At 26.4% G+C, this 14,798-nt stretch overlaps 1 pseudogene; it reads left to right on the forward strand.

Annotated features, from left to right (window-relative positions):
* Positions 1–2,315: 2,315 nt before the first annotated feature.
* LOC111300971 (bifunctional dTDP-4-dehydrorhamnose 3,5-epimerase/dTDP-4-dehydrorhamnose reductase pseudogene) lies at positions 2,316–3,773 on the forward strand (annotated as a pseudogene).
* The last annotated feature ends 11,025 nt before the right edge of the window (positions 3,774–14,798 follow it).

Below are 14,798 nucleotides of genomic sequence, written 5' to 3' on the forward strand. Positions count from 1 at the left end.
AGGTTGGATAAGTGCTTATTATGCTTGTTGGCTTTCTTTAAAACAGGTCTAGTAAGCTTGTGTTGGTGTTTTTGTTAGTTGTGAAGTGGGAGGATTGAGGAGTAAAGAATGAAAAAGGTTTAGGCATCTTTACTTCAATGGCGAGCAAAGGATTATTATTTGTTTTCAAGATTGAATATTTTTATGTATTTTTTTCACCAAAGACTTTTATTTGATTTGATCCAAATATTTTTTTAGCATTTTCAATTCGCAAGTGACTTTGCAAAGGCAGTCTGGGAAAGGAATGAAGAAGAAGTAATTGACATGTAATAAAATACTGATGTGGAATCTAATTAAGTGAAAGTACTCATATTTTGGAATAAAGTTTTAAAATATTTTATTTAAGGAATTAAGATTAAAAAATATCTAGGCATGAGAAAAAAACTATGTTAACATCGTTTAAATACATTAATTTAAAAAAAAAAGATTAAAAGTACCTTATTTTAGGAATAAAAATTTTATAATACTTTGATTTGAAAAATAAAACCTCTTTAAAACTAACGAGCATTTCACCTACAACTCTGTTTATTATAATATTTCAATTAGCTAATCACAATAAAAAAATTATATAAGAGTTCATTATTTAAAAGTGTAGGTTCCATATATTTTTTATAGACCATATACGATACTAACTTGTTCTTTCTTAATTGCACTACAATAAGTGATATGCTCTCTTTAAAATAACTTTTAAAAATTACTCAACATAGCCAAATAAATATTTTTGCACTTACATTATATCTCTCACAACTAAAATCAGCACTCTTGCACTCACACACTAGAACACAAAAAATTTTCATAGGCAAAAGCATCCAAACTTTCAATGATAGATGACATCTATAATGCTTTCCAGTGGCTAAACACACAATAAAAAATTGAGATATTTTTTCCTCTTTCAATTTTTCTTATGAATATTGAATTACAAGTTGGGGATATAAGTGTGTTAAAAGTTGATAAAATGTGATTTTAAATAAGAAAAATTTATTTGCCTAGAGTATAAACTTTTCGAAATCTAAATTATTGGAATAAATAACATTTATGGACCCATAGTTTTGGACATATATCATTTTGATTTCTAAACTTCAAAGAATAACCTATTGGCTTCTTGTTGGTAAATATAATAATGAATTAATCTTTCCATCAATTTATCCACTAACTTTATAGTTAAGTTTCCAATAAATAGCATTTGTGGTTTCAAAATTTAAATCCATCATATTTCTTTTTGCCTTTATAAACAATGAGTCCTATTAATGATGAGATTGATTGCCAATTAAGGCAAAATTACACCAACGTACCAAATTTTACCATATTATCAATCTATACTACTTATCTAAGAAGGATCCCAAAAGATTTTGGGGCTACCACATGTATGATTTTTTGGGTTTAGTTTCTATGATTTTTTTTTTCTCTTTTTTAAAGAATTGTTTTTTGGGTTTTATCAATTTAGTTATGCAAAAGTTTCCTTTTACTTTCTTTGCATAGTTCATACGAAAACATTTGTTTTTTTTTTTTTTTTTGCTTCTTTTAGAATTTTTTTTAACTAACATTAAATGAGATATGACCAACATTAAATGAGATTCGACTAAATTCGTATTTTAAGTTCATTTCAAAGACCTATACAAATCCACTTCTTGAAAAGTTCATACTTTAAAGCCAGCTATCCACTTAAAAATTATTTAAATTAGTTTAAACATTAGCATGGAATGAAATTTGGCATTCATGGAAGATATTAAAAGGTCACGTGGCAAGCCAATGAAAAAAATGTTAAAAGGCTTAGGAGAAAGTAAAAAATAGGATACGTGCAAAAATAAGAGTAAGAAAATAAGAAAAAAAAAAGAGTAGTTTTATGTTTAAAAAGCTTTCTTTAAAGTTTTTTTTTTTTTCTCAATCAAGTCATCTTTAAGAAAATAAAGAATTCTTTTTGTTTTTTTGTTTCTTAAAAAGACTTAACTAGTGATTCTTGCCGAAAAAAACCACATGTAAAAATATGGTAAATTTTATAATCAAAAGAACACCTAAGAAATAGGGTTTTTTATGGTTTTGTTTTCTAGGTTTTTTGGTGAAGAAAATTTAAAATCAAAGAGAGAGAAAAAAGACCTAGATGTTAAAATGGTGGTGTTTCCATTGTTAGATTGACCAAAGCCAAAAAAAAATTTGTACTTTGATGGAGCAAGAGATGCGATAATGGATACTTTAATAGATATGCATAAAAGTGGATTATATTATTAGCATTGTTATTTAATAGAAAAAGTAGTTTTGGGGTGGTAATAAGGGTGGCGATGGCAACTTGTGCAATGGCAGCATTGGTCATAGGAAAGAGAGTAAGGAGTATAAAGAAGTGGAAGAGAATAATTGGGGTTCTGAAATAGTTGAAAGAAATTTGTGAAACCACAGTTGGGAGGTTAAGATAAGTAGTGGATGCTATGGTTATTGAGATGCATGCTACTTTAGCTTCTAAAGGAAGATTCAAACTTAATATTGTCGCTCACTTTTGTTGATAATTTCCCTTCTAAGTAATCAAAACTCATTTTTTTTATTTTTTTAAAATTTTTGTTACTTTTAATTTTGTTGTTTTTTTTTTTTTTTGTTATTATGGTGAATAAAATTTGTAGTTTTTAAAGAGATTAAAAATGTGTTCATATAGGTTTGGTTATTGGTACATTATTCAAATTGGTTGATTCAGCATTCAATTTAAAAACCATAAGAAGCAAAAACTTTTACCCAAAAACAAAATGCAAAAGAAAAAAAAAAGAGAAAACCAAATTTGAAAGAAAAAGGTATAAAAAAACCTAAGAATATAACTATCTGAAAACTTAATTTGACTTCGGTTTATCGAAATTATCATGTTTTTTTTTTAAAGAAAATAAGAAAAAAAAGGAGAAGATTGTTTGAATATGGAAGAAGGTAATTGGAAGATCATTCATCGCTTACGTAAATATTCAAAACATAAAGCCAACCTATGTCTTTAATGCTGTTGGTTTGATTGGTAGACCCAATGTTAATTGGTGTGAGTCCCACAAAACAGGAATAATTTACACCAATGTGGCTGGAACCTTAACCTCGGTAAATGTTTGCAATGAGAATGGGCTTTTGATGATGAATTTCATTACTGGGTGTACATTTAAGTATGATGTCACACTAATGGTTTTGGCATTGGCTTTAAAGAGGAAGACAAACCCAATTTCATTGGTTTCTTTTATTCAAAAACCAAGGCTATGGTACCTACATTGGATATCTTTAGTTTGATTCACATTTTGTTTGTTAGTTTATCTTTTAAGTACTCATAAATTTCCTCCATATATTTTAGGTTGGTTGCTGGAAGAATATGACAATGTCAAACCCTTAGAACTTGAATGCCAATGTTATTTGACCTAAGCAACCCACAAAAATTTATCACTAAGATTTACACTATAATAGGGTAGTCAATATTCCCAATAGCATGACAATCTTGGATGAACTTATACCGATATCCATTAAGATGGCAAAAAGGAACATGAGGGGCTTATGGAACTTTACAAACCTTAGGGTTGTAAGCCATAATGAGATTTTGGAGTTATACAAGACTTACATTGACCCTAAGTCGATGAATTTCACATTGGAAGAACAAGCCAAGTTGGTAGTTGCCCCTTGAACCATTAATGAGTTAGATGTGTTCAAGTTGAAAAGAGTTCCCTAAGTTGCTATCAATTAGGGAATCACTAATTAATAATGTCTTTAAACCCTACAAGAGAACCTAAGCCTAATAAATAGGTTTCAACTATAGAACCTAAGCAAACGTTGACCTCTATTTTTTTGTATTTAGTAGTATGGCTAGGAATATAAAGACTTGAAACTTTAAAATTCTCATTCAAGAAAGCTCTTTCTCAACAAAGGCTTTAAACTTTAAACATTCTCATCCAAGAAAACTCCTTCTCAATGAAGGCTTGAAACTTTAAAATTCTCATCCAAGAAAGCTCATTCACAACAAAGGCTTGAAACTTTAAATAACATAGACATCTAGAATTATCAAGACCATACCTTAAGGTTTTATAAATCATTCTTACCTTCGACAAAACTCCCCCTTAATAGAAGCATTAAAACTTAAAAAAAAAAATTACCTTAATTGCTTCTATATATCTCATCTAAATCATCATTAATGTCTTTCAATGTCTCTTCTAAAAATTATTTCATCATCTAGTTTTTCCTTTTTGCTTTCCAAGCTTATGCAATGAATACATATAATGAGTGAAAAGATTTAATTTCAAGATTCAAACTTTAATTTTTTTTTCATTTCAAACATGCATGATCCATGGAATGAATATGATGAACACAATGCAAGCATCCATTGAATTCATGAGCCAAAGACTTTTCAAAATTTCATCCTAATTTCACAACTCAAACTTTGATGTTTCTTTTCTAAACATGTAATGCATGAGTGCAATAAATGTGATGATATATGCAACATATAATTATTGCAGTGACTACAGTGAATGTGATGCATCAAATGCAAAAATCTTATCATGATGCATGAATACAATGACTATAATGCATACAATGCAAAGGCCATGTATCTCTAATTGTGGTAAATGATTATCAAACTACCATATTGTATTTTCCTTTTCACATACCAATATAGTTGGGCTTAAATTCTCAATTGGTGCCATGGGCTTAATATGAGCTTAAGTCAAGTTTTTTTGTTTCTTTCTTCACCTCAAAGTTTGTAAAATGCAAATGAATGCTAATGTATCCTACCTAAATGCCAATGCAAATGTTTCCATAACAAATGCAAATACAAATATCCATCCCACTAAACTAGATGTAAATGTTCCTTTTCATCATCTTTCTTAACATATTCAAAAATGTAAAAAATTTAAATGTTCATCAAATGGTGCAAATATGTAGTTCTAACTATGATGCAAATGCAATATTCAAACAATGATTTATATACTCACCAAATAATGCAATGCATAGAACAACAATGATGCAAATGAAATATTCAAAACAATGATTTAAATACTCATCAAATGATGCAAATGCATGGTACACACAATTATACAATTTATAAATTCCTTACATTATGTGAATATATATGCAAACAATTATGCAAATGTGATTATCAAAACAAGGATTTATACATTTACCAAATGATGCAAAAACAATTATCAAAACGAAAAATTTGTCGCCCCAAAAAGGTCACTCTTATTATATTGATTTAGAAATCAACTTTCTCCTACCCAACAAAATTCATGTATGCAACAATCTAAATTTGAAAATTTTCAAAAACAGCATGAATTACCCTAAAAGAAAAAAAAATTACCTCACATAACAATCTTTCATAACCAAAATGTATCAACATGTGCTATTTAAATCTCTTGAAAGGTGGTGATTACTACCCAAAATGAATTAGATGAATCACTTCTTAGTCTTTTCAAAAGGATGAAATGGTTTGGCACATCAAGATTTTAGTTATTAAAAAAAGACTTTGTCATTGAATGAGAAAGAAAAAATCAATGATATTTCATCTGGGCTCACAAATGAAAGTTTAAATTTATTGAAAAATTATTTGTTTCAAAGCATAATTATTTTGGCAACCCTTAGATCCTTAATATATGGCATTTTGATAAATGTCAAGACTAGTTATGATGTGTTCAAATTTTAGTAAAGAGAAAGAAATACTCAAAATTTCTAGAAAAAAAAAGCTTAAATTTCAAAACACATCTTCAGATTGGGGTTCATCTTTTTGGATTTCTCAAAAGTCTTCATTATTTATTGATTCCTTCAAAATCACTTCCTTTAATGACATTGCTTAAATTACTTTCAATCTTACTCTAAACTACCTTTTTGGGTTTTCATCCTAGTGCTTCATTCACTTTTTATTTTATTTTTTTTTGCTTTTTTTTTTTTTTTTACTATGACATCATGCATTTGAAAACTCAAAATTCATTCAAAATCGAAATGTGATGGTGATTTCCTAAAGAAAATTTTTTCAATTTAGATATCACACTTGATCAAAATAGACTTTTCAAGAAACATAATGTAGGCCAAGGTTTAGGGTTCTGAAAGAAACAATAAATAAGCTTAAAAATGTGTTTAAAGATAATTAAATCAAACATCATTTCTTTTCTCAATGACATTTTCCTTTCCACACTTTCTATATTTCTTTTTTCATTTTTTTTCACATGTCCTTTTCTTGACAAATTAAGTCCAAAATTTTAGAACTGGCCTTTTAACTCTAGGCATTCTTTCATTTCCTTAGCTTTGGATCTAATATTTTCTCAAAGATATCTATGTTCATGCTTGCCTCCTAAGGTAGAGGGTGATCATTGGTCAAGGTTTATTCAAAAAGAATTTAATAGACTCAAAAATGGTAGCAAATGGATTTTTTTTTTTTTTATGAAAGGAATATGAAAGATTGTCATTTATCATATCAAATATGGATACATTTACTAAAAAGCAATTCTCAAAAGTAGATTTTTCTTTGATTTTGGAATCCTTTAAATGTCTCATTTGCATAATGTTACAATCAATTTTTTTCATTTTTCATTTTTTTTTTTTTTTTTGCAACTTAAGCCTAAAATATATGAAATGAAGTTCCAATGTAACAATCTTCATTTTCATAATTCACACCAAAAGATAAAATCAATGCTATCCAGAAGAAAGGATACAAGAAAATTGGATAATTTAAGGAAACGATACTAGAAAATTGGATAATTTGACTTTTTGGTAAATTTTTCCTAAGGTATGGGCAAAGAAAAATTTTAAGGCAATGAATGAAAGAGAAAATGAATGTTGCATAAATTAAAATGTCAAACAAGGATATTTAAGGGATATGGTTTTTTCAATAATTCTGCCTTAAGGAAGAAATTGGAAAAGTTTAGGTTTTGTGAGAAACATAGGCAATGATCTATTTGGAATAGTTATGACACTTATCAAATTGTCAAAATCTAGAATTTTTAAGAGAGAGCCTTATGTATTAGCTTACAAAGAATTTTTTATACAAGATTTTTCTAACTATGTTGCTCATAGCCTTAATGAAGATCACTAACTTGGAAATCCGTCTTGTCAAGTGCAAATTTAAATCATGGGACTTGAAAAGCTAGGCTTTGAGTGGTGTGATGCTCAACTGAATTGAGGTATGAAATGGTAAGTGAAACAACTAGGTATCTTCATTCTTGATAGTAATCTCCAATTCTCTTAAGATTGCTTCCAAAAAATTTTTCTTTACAAAACAATATTTTTCAATCATGGAAAGAAATCAAGTGGGCTTTTATTGTCAAACGATTCAAATGGATAAAGAAAATATATACAAATACCTATATGCAAATCATAATGAAAAACAAGAATTCATATTTTCATACTAAATAATGTACATACAAAGATATTTACATGGATGCATGTATGCAAAACATAGTAAAAAAAAAGATTCATATTCACAACTATATAAAAAAACTAAAAAAAAATGTTACTCTTTAATTTACAATTAGGCATTCATATCTTTTATTATATGAAAAAGTGAAATGGAATAATGCATGAATGAATGTATGCATAAGTGCAATAAAAGATTCAATAATGTAAATGCATGCATATACAATAAAAAAAAATGATTAGTAAACATAATATATACAATGAACAATATAAAGGGTTAGTATATACATAATATTTACAAGAAACAATATATAAATTTACAAGCAAAATAAATGTCCCATCATGTATCTTATTTAGGGTTTCGTGTAAAAGGAAGAATTAGGCTCTAACTTAGGTTTAGATCCTTAGGATTTATTTACATGCTGGACTTAAAAGTCTAACACTCTAAAGGTTCTCAAATTGTTTCTTACATTATCATGCATTATAGACTAGAAAAGGCATCTCAATCCCCACCCACCATTATAAGCTCAAATAGAAATGGTTCAATTTGGGTGAGAGTTTTCATTAACTTATATAAAAGTTATCAGCTCATGAAAGTATAGGTATTTGCTCTCTCCTAATAAAGGACAAAACCCGGGTTTATAGCTTAAGCATGAATACATAAGTGGTTTGTGTAAAAAGACATGCAAAACAATCAAATAAATTGGTGCACATAGAAAAATTAAAATCCATAAAACAAACAAATAGATTAGTACACATAAAAAATCATAAGCTACAAAATAAACAAATAGTTTAGTACACATGAAAAATCATTACATAATAAAAACCATCAAAACAAAGCTTAAGATAACACATAACTAATTAATGGCTTGACTCCCTATTGTCCTCAGTGGAGTCGCCAAACTATCATAACATTTAGGTTAAGAGAACCTATCCATCAGACATAAAACTATGGAGTTGCCATCAATCTTTTTATCTAGGTGTGATTGGCTACCTATGTGAATTTATCCTTTATAAGGTTATCCTAAGTATAAACTAAGGGTCTTTAAAAAGAATAAGTTATGGTTTACATCCAAATTAAGGTTTGGAAGTTGGTTACGTGCAGGAAAGATATTAGTATCCCTTTATGCCAAAAATTGATACAAATTAATTATGTGTTTTCTTACCAAGCCTTAATAAAAAATGGTTTTATCATGTAAATAAATCAATTACAATCCATTTATTATTTACAAAACATGGTGATATAAAAATTCCATCAAAATATCAAGCAATCATGCAATAAATTATGCAATAATATAAAATTATATCATGTAATAAATCATGCAATAAGTAAAATCATATCATGCAATAAATCGTGCAATCAAATATAATCACACTAATAAATATATTAATAATTATGTAATACAATATAATTATACAAATAAATATATTAATAATCAAGTAATTGAATATATTAACAATCATGCAATCCAATTAAATATAATCATACAAATAAATATATTAATAATCATGCAATTAAAAATATTAATAATCATGTAATCAAATTAAATATAATCATACAAATAAATATATTAATAATCATGCAAATATATTAATAAATCACACAAATAAATATATTAATCATGCAAATAAATACATTAATAACATGCAATCACACACACAAATATATTAGGTAATCATGCAAATAAATATATTAATAATCATAAAATTAAATTAATAAATCGTGCAATTAAATAAAATCATGCAAATAAATATATTAGACAAATAAATTATCATACAAATATAATATTAGTCATGTAAATTCATGTAAAAATAAATACCATGTAATAAATATAAAAATAAGAGTAAGCAATTAAATATTATAAAAGTTATGCCAAAAAATAAATAAATATTACCTTAATGGATCACAAGTTCCAACAACTTTTTACTTTTCAAAATTTGATACTTTCTACTATAAATCTTAACCTTCTTTCCAAAAACTTCAATTGAATCTTCTTGCAATTTTTTGCTTGATTGTTTCTTTCTTGTTGATTTAAAACTTTGTCCAATTTTTTTTTTTTTAATGACCTTTATTTGATTTTGAAGTAAATTGTTATGAGACTGCCCTTTGATCACAAATTTAAGGTCTTTATCTAGGGATTGAATCCTTTTTTTTATTTGAAAGAAATTAATTCAACCAAATCTAGGATTTCTTTTCAAATTTTATTTTAAATCTTCCATTTTTCAATAGATTAATCCCAAAGTCTTTCCAAAATTGTTCAATCATTAAAGTTAAAATCTGACATAGAATCTATGAGTTAAATTGAATCAAAGATTTTTCATGCAAAATCTCACATTTTTCTTTTTTTTATCTTTTTTTTAATTTTTTTTTTTTACTAATTGACTTGACTCATTTGACTAAAAAACAAAAATTAAACTAAAGAATTAAAATATAAATAAAATTAGAACCTAATATTTGGGCCAAAAATTTACTTTTTCAATTAAGGTCTAATTGCATAATCAAAATCAAAATTCGAAACCCAATGAATTTCAAAAAATTTTCAGATAAAATGGAGTGTTTACAACATTAAGAATTATATTCATATATAAATGACGTGTTAATATTTTTATTTAATATTTTTTCAAATTTATAAAACATCAAATAAAATATGAAATATATATTAAAACAATTTATTTGTAAACTTCCAACTTAATATCTTTAATGATAATTTTCAGTTCTAAAATTTCTAATCTGAACCAATCTAAATTATAATAGAAACCAAACCAAACCCAAATAATTTGGTTTAGTTTCTTATTTTATTTGTCATTTTAACAATGTAAATTAAAATATAAAAACAAAGAACATGGAATTTCATTCAATATCTCTTATTTGATGTCAATGTAAAATTTCAAAGATTTAAACATAAATAATAGATAAAAAAGTATACTACATTGGTGTAAAAAGACAAATTCTAGCAAAAATTATTCTAAAACTAAATCCTCTACCCAATGTTCAAATTTAAAAACTTAAAATAGAAATTTGAGTTTTAAATGTAGTATTTTTAAGTAAAGGTACTTGTAATAACGTTCGAGTCAAAAAATTCAATCATTAAACTTGAAAAAAAAATAACACTTATCTTTTTATTTAGGTGTGAATCACCTTAATTGAATTTACCTCTTTCAAAGAATTTCTAAATTTGATTTAGAGTTTTCAAAAAATTAATTATAATTTACATCTCATAATTAGGTTCGAAAGAATAATTACTATGTGAAAAAAGTATTAGCATCCCACTCGCGTCCAAAAGATAATAAAAATTAATCTTATGTTATCCTCTTTAACTTTAATACAAATAACTTTTAATTAATTCTTTTATTTCCATAGTTTATTATTATTTAGATATTGAGCATTTTCTTAGGTTATCCTAATATTTTTGGCTACATCTTTGGAATGTTATCTTAACTCAAGATTATTTAAGAAAATTACTTACTTCTCTTTAAGATGGTTATAGAATTCAATTGATATTTCATGAAAATGGAAGACTAAGAGCATTAAGAATCCACAATTGCTCTTAAACACTCACTTGTTTAGAGAACCATGTCAAGCCTTTGATGAAAAGATTGTTGGTCTCAACTTTTAAGTAAAAGTTGACGTGACTCTTTAAAAGTCATATGATGAAAAACGAGGCTCATTTTTAATTGTTTTTTAAAAATTTCCCTTGTAGATAATGAAAAACCTTTTAATATTGAACAATTTTTTAAATTCCTTAATACTTTTGGCAAAATGTAGAGAAACCATTCCTTGTTTAAGAATTTTCAAAAAAAAAATGCAAATGGACATAAATAATATAATTGGGATGTCAAATTAGTAATTAACCCAAAAATAAATTCAATTAAGTATTCTTAACTTCGTAGGAAACCAATTGTACATTAATTTTCTTCTTTTTTTTTTATAATTTTTAACCCTTTTAAGATAAGAAAATTTTGGTAATCCCCCTTTTTTTTTGGCTATTAAGTCACTCTTTGATTTTATTTTTAAGTGTCCTCCCAAACTTAGAGTGATATTTTATTTTCTGTAAATGGTATCAGAGCTTGTGTGAGACATATACCCTTTTTATCTTTTGTATTAGTATAAAGAAGATTGTATCAAGAGTAAATTAGATATATCAAAGAATAATGCTACTTAATTGTAAGTCTCTCTGACACTTTACTTTATTTCCTGTTTATTCCTTTATGTTTTGAAGCTCATACTTTGGATTTGTGGTTTCATTGCTGGTATTTATGGCTTTGTTGGCCTTCGGTTAATTGGCTTTAAAGAAACTTTTAAAAATCCAAAACCAGGTTTTAAGCACCTAAAATATAGAAGATCAAACAGAAAAAGAATTGTATTGGAACATACCAGATTTACAATCATAGCTTACATATAAATCCAATGTGTGAATCTCATAATATTGCTATAAGTAGAACTTTAAATGGTTTGGTTGATTTATCTACTTCATTCTTTAAAAAATTATTAGTTAAAGTAGACAATATTGAAGAAAAACTTGACAATATTATGGAAACCAAAACTAAATCGGACAATCCTTCTGATTTAGGACCTCTTTATTATGGAAACACCATTATGATTCTCCAAGACAAACCTTCATTTTCATAGAACAAAGAACAATAAAAACTTTTGGACTTCAAATCTTATAAATATATAATTAAAAATTTTAAAATAAAAATGAATGAAACTGAAGACCCTAAACAAAAAGTAAAATATCTAAAAGAAATTGAAAAGCTTTATGAAAAACATAAAGATCTTTTCAAAAACTACAACTATCATTACATGTTTAACTATGACACAATCAGTGAAAGTAGTAAAAATGAAGCTGTAGATGATAATTTTGAAATTTTAGCCACCAACCCAATGACTAAAATTGAATCAAATTCATCTAATGAAGAAACATGCGATGAAGAAACCTAATCTGTTCCACAACTTGTAAACAGAGGAAAAAGAAAAGTAGGTAAAGTTTCTTACCTAGAAATTGATGATCTACTTCGATTTTTAGCTTTTCAACAAAATCCTTAATTATACTAACCAATAAAAACATATCCAGTAGATCCAACTTATTTCTCTAAAAAAAAGGAAATAAAACAAACATCTACTGTTAAACAAACTAGCCAAAATCAAGAACATTCCTCTATGAATATAGATTTGTTAAACAAACGAATGGTAGCTCAATGAGGAACTTATCTAGATTTTTCAAAAGTCCCTCTTTCAGAATATTGAAAAACCATAAATGAATGGGCACAATCCATGTCTATTGTAGTAACCAACTACAAAGATATTTGGAATAAAGAAAGATTTTTAAATTATTTTTGTAAAACATGACAGGGTGATGCTCTGAAGTTTTTCAAACAATGAGAAACTATCGAGTTGGGAAAATCTCAAAAAACAGAACTTCTTAACTCTTCTACTATATCTACTTTTTTAAAACTTCTTACACAAATCATAAAAAATGAAATGTGTAGGATGATAGAAGAAATCGATGCCAATAATGAGGCTCAATATATTCTTTCTAAACTTAAACTTTGTAACATCCTAAATCTAGATGAATTTTCTAAAAAATATCTTGGTGAATATCAATGTTTGGATGAAAAACAATCCAAATTTTGGTTAGAACAATATTTTCACAAACTTCCCTCACTATGGGATGAATTATGTTCACAAAATTACTCTATTTTTTTAAAAACCAAATTAGAAAAATCTAGTTTAACAAATCCCAGTATTGCTTTGTACGATACTTTAGGTAGTCATGTACAATATATACAAAATCACGTAATAGAATACTGCTTGAAACAAGAAGGATCCAAGCAAGTCAAAAGCAAACTTAGTCATAAACAATGTTTTAAGATTTTGTAAGATGAGTTTAATTTTAGTTGTAAAAAACCAATCAAAATACTCAAGCAAACGTTTTAAAAAGAAACATTATTTTATGAAAAAATGGAAACCATATAAACAATATATAAATCCAAAAAGGAAGTATGTTGTAAAAAAAAAAAAAAATGCAAATGTTTTATCTATGATAAAAAAGATCATATTGTAACAAACTGTCCTAATAAAGGCAGAAGTGCAAAAAATATGATAAAAAATCTTGAACCACAAGAGCTTTATGTTGTTTATGAAGAAGAAATATCAAATACTGAACAAATTTTTTATGAAATATTTTTTGGAACAAAATCTGATACTTCTGATAATGAATATATTTTTATGATGCAAGAAGCTTCTTCTAATCAAAAAATAACTTCAGTAACATTGATACAATCCAATACTTCTACTAATCAAGTAAGAGAAGACATGACTTCATTAAGAAATGTTATAAGAAAAACTCATACTATTTCTGAAGAAAATTTGAAGCAAATACAACTCATCAAAAAAGATGAGATTTACAAAACCAATTATTTTAAAATTTTTAAACCTTGTTTTAAACGCCATATAGAAAAGGTATATGGCGACACTATCGCCAATGATTTTAAACAAGGATCGATAGAAATACTATTTTTTCAACGAAAAATAACCTATTTTTTGCATAAATACCCAAAAATCAAATATGTACATATAGGTATTATTATGATTACTATAAAACCACTCTTTATATATGGTAAGGATATACCCATTCTTGTTGTTTTAATGGATCAAAGATTTTCAAACCCAATCAATGTTGTAATTGGAGAAATCCAATCCAATTTAGCATCAGGACTTGTAGCTTTTAAAGTCAAACCAAATTATTTTCTTTCTATAACAAATCCTTTAATTTAAAAAAAGTCTTTGTTTACATATCAGAACAAAAAATTCTGATATAAACATTAGATCTCATGATTTGTCAGTCAACTGAACTGTCGTATGAGTTTACAAATACTACCACAGTTTTTATCAAAAAGATAGATCCTTAGCTGATTGAAATTTTTAAACCACAAAAATTTGAATAAAAAATAAAACCCAAATTTATGGACATACGTGATTTATCTATCCTAACAAGATGGCTTATACCTAATAAAAAGACTAAAGAGGAATTTAGAGTCAAAATACTTCTCTTGAATTTTTCTCTTCAAGAAAAACTCTTTATTTCAAAAATACTAGTTCTTATAATCCAAATCTTGAATTAGTACTTCCTCCATCATTTTCTAATTAAGAAGATGATTTAGAAAGTTTAAGTAGTCAACAATCATTTGCTACTCCATATATAAATTCTTTTTTAAGATTTCAAACGAATAGTACAACCAATACTCGAATTCCTATTTTTCTTAGAGATAACCAATCTCAACCATCATATTATCAAACAATCAATTCTGTATTAAACTTTGTATCTTCCACTAGAAAAACTAGAATAGAAGAAACAAAATCTTTGGTTTTAAAAATTAATTTAATTAGTTTTAGTAATAAAAAAGCAAATAGCTTT

Source organism: Durio zibethinus, chromosome 18, assembly GCF_047325235.1.
Source record: "Durio zibethinus cultivar Kanyao isolate XHJ-2024 chromosome 18, ASM4732523v1, whole genome shotgun sequence".
Taxonomy (NCBI): Eukaryota; Viridiplantae; Streptophyta; class Magnoliopsida; order Malvales; family Malvaceae; genus Durio; species Durio zibethinus.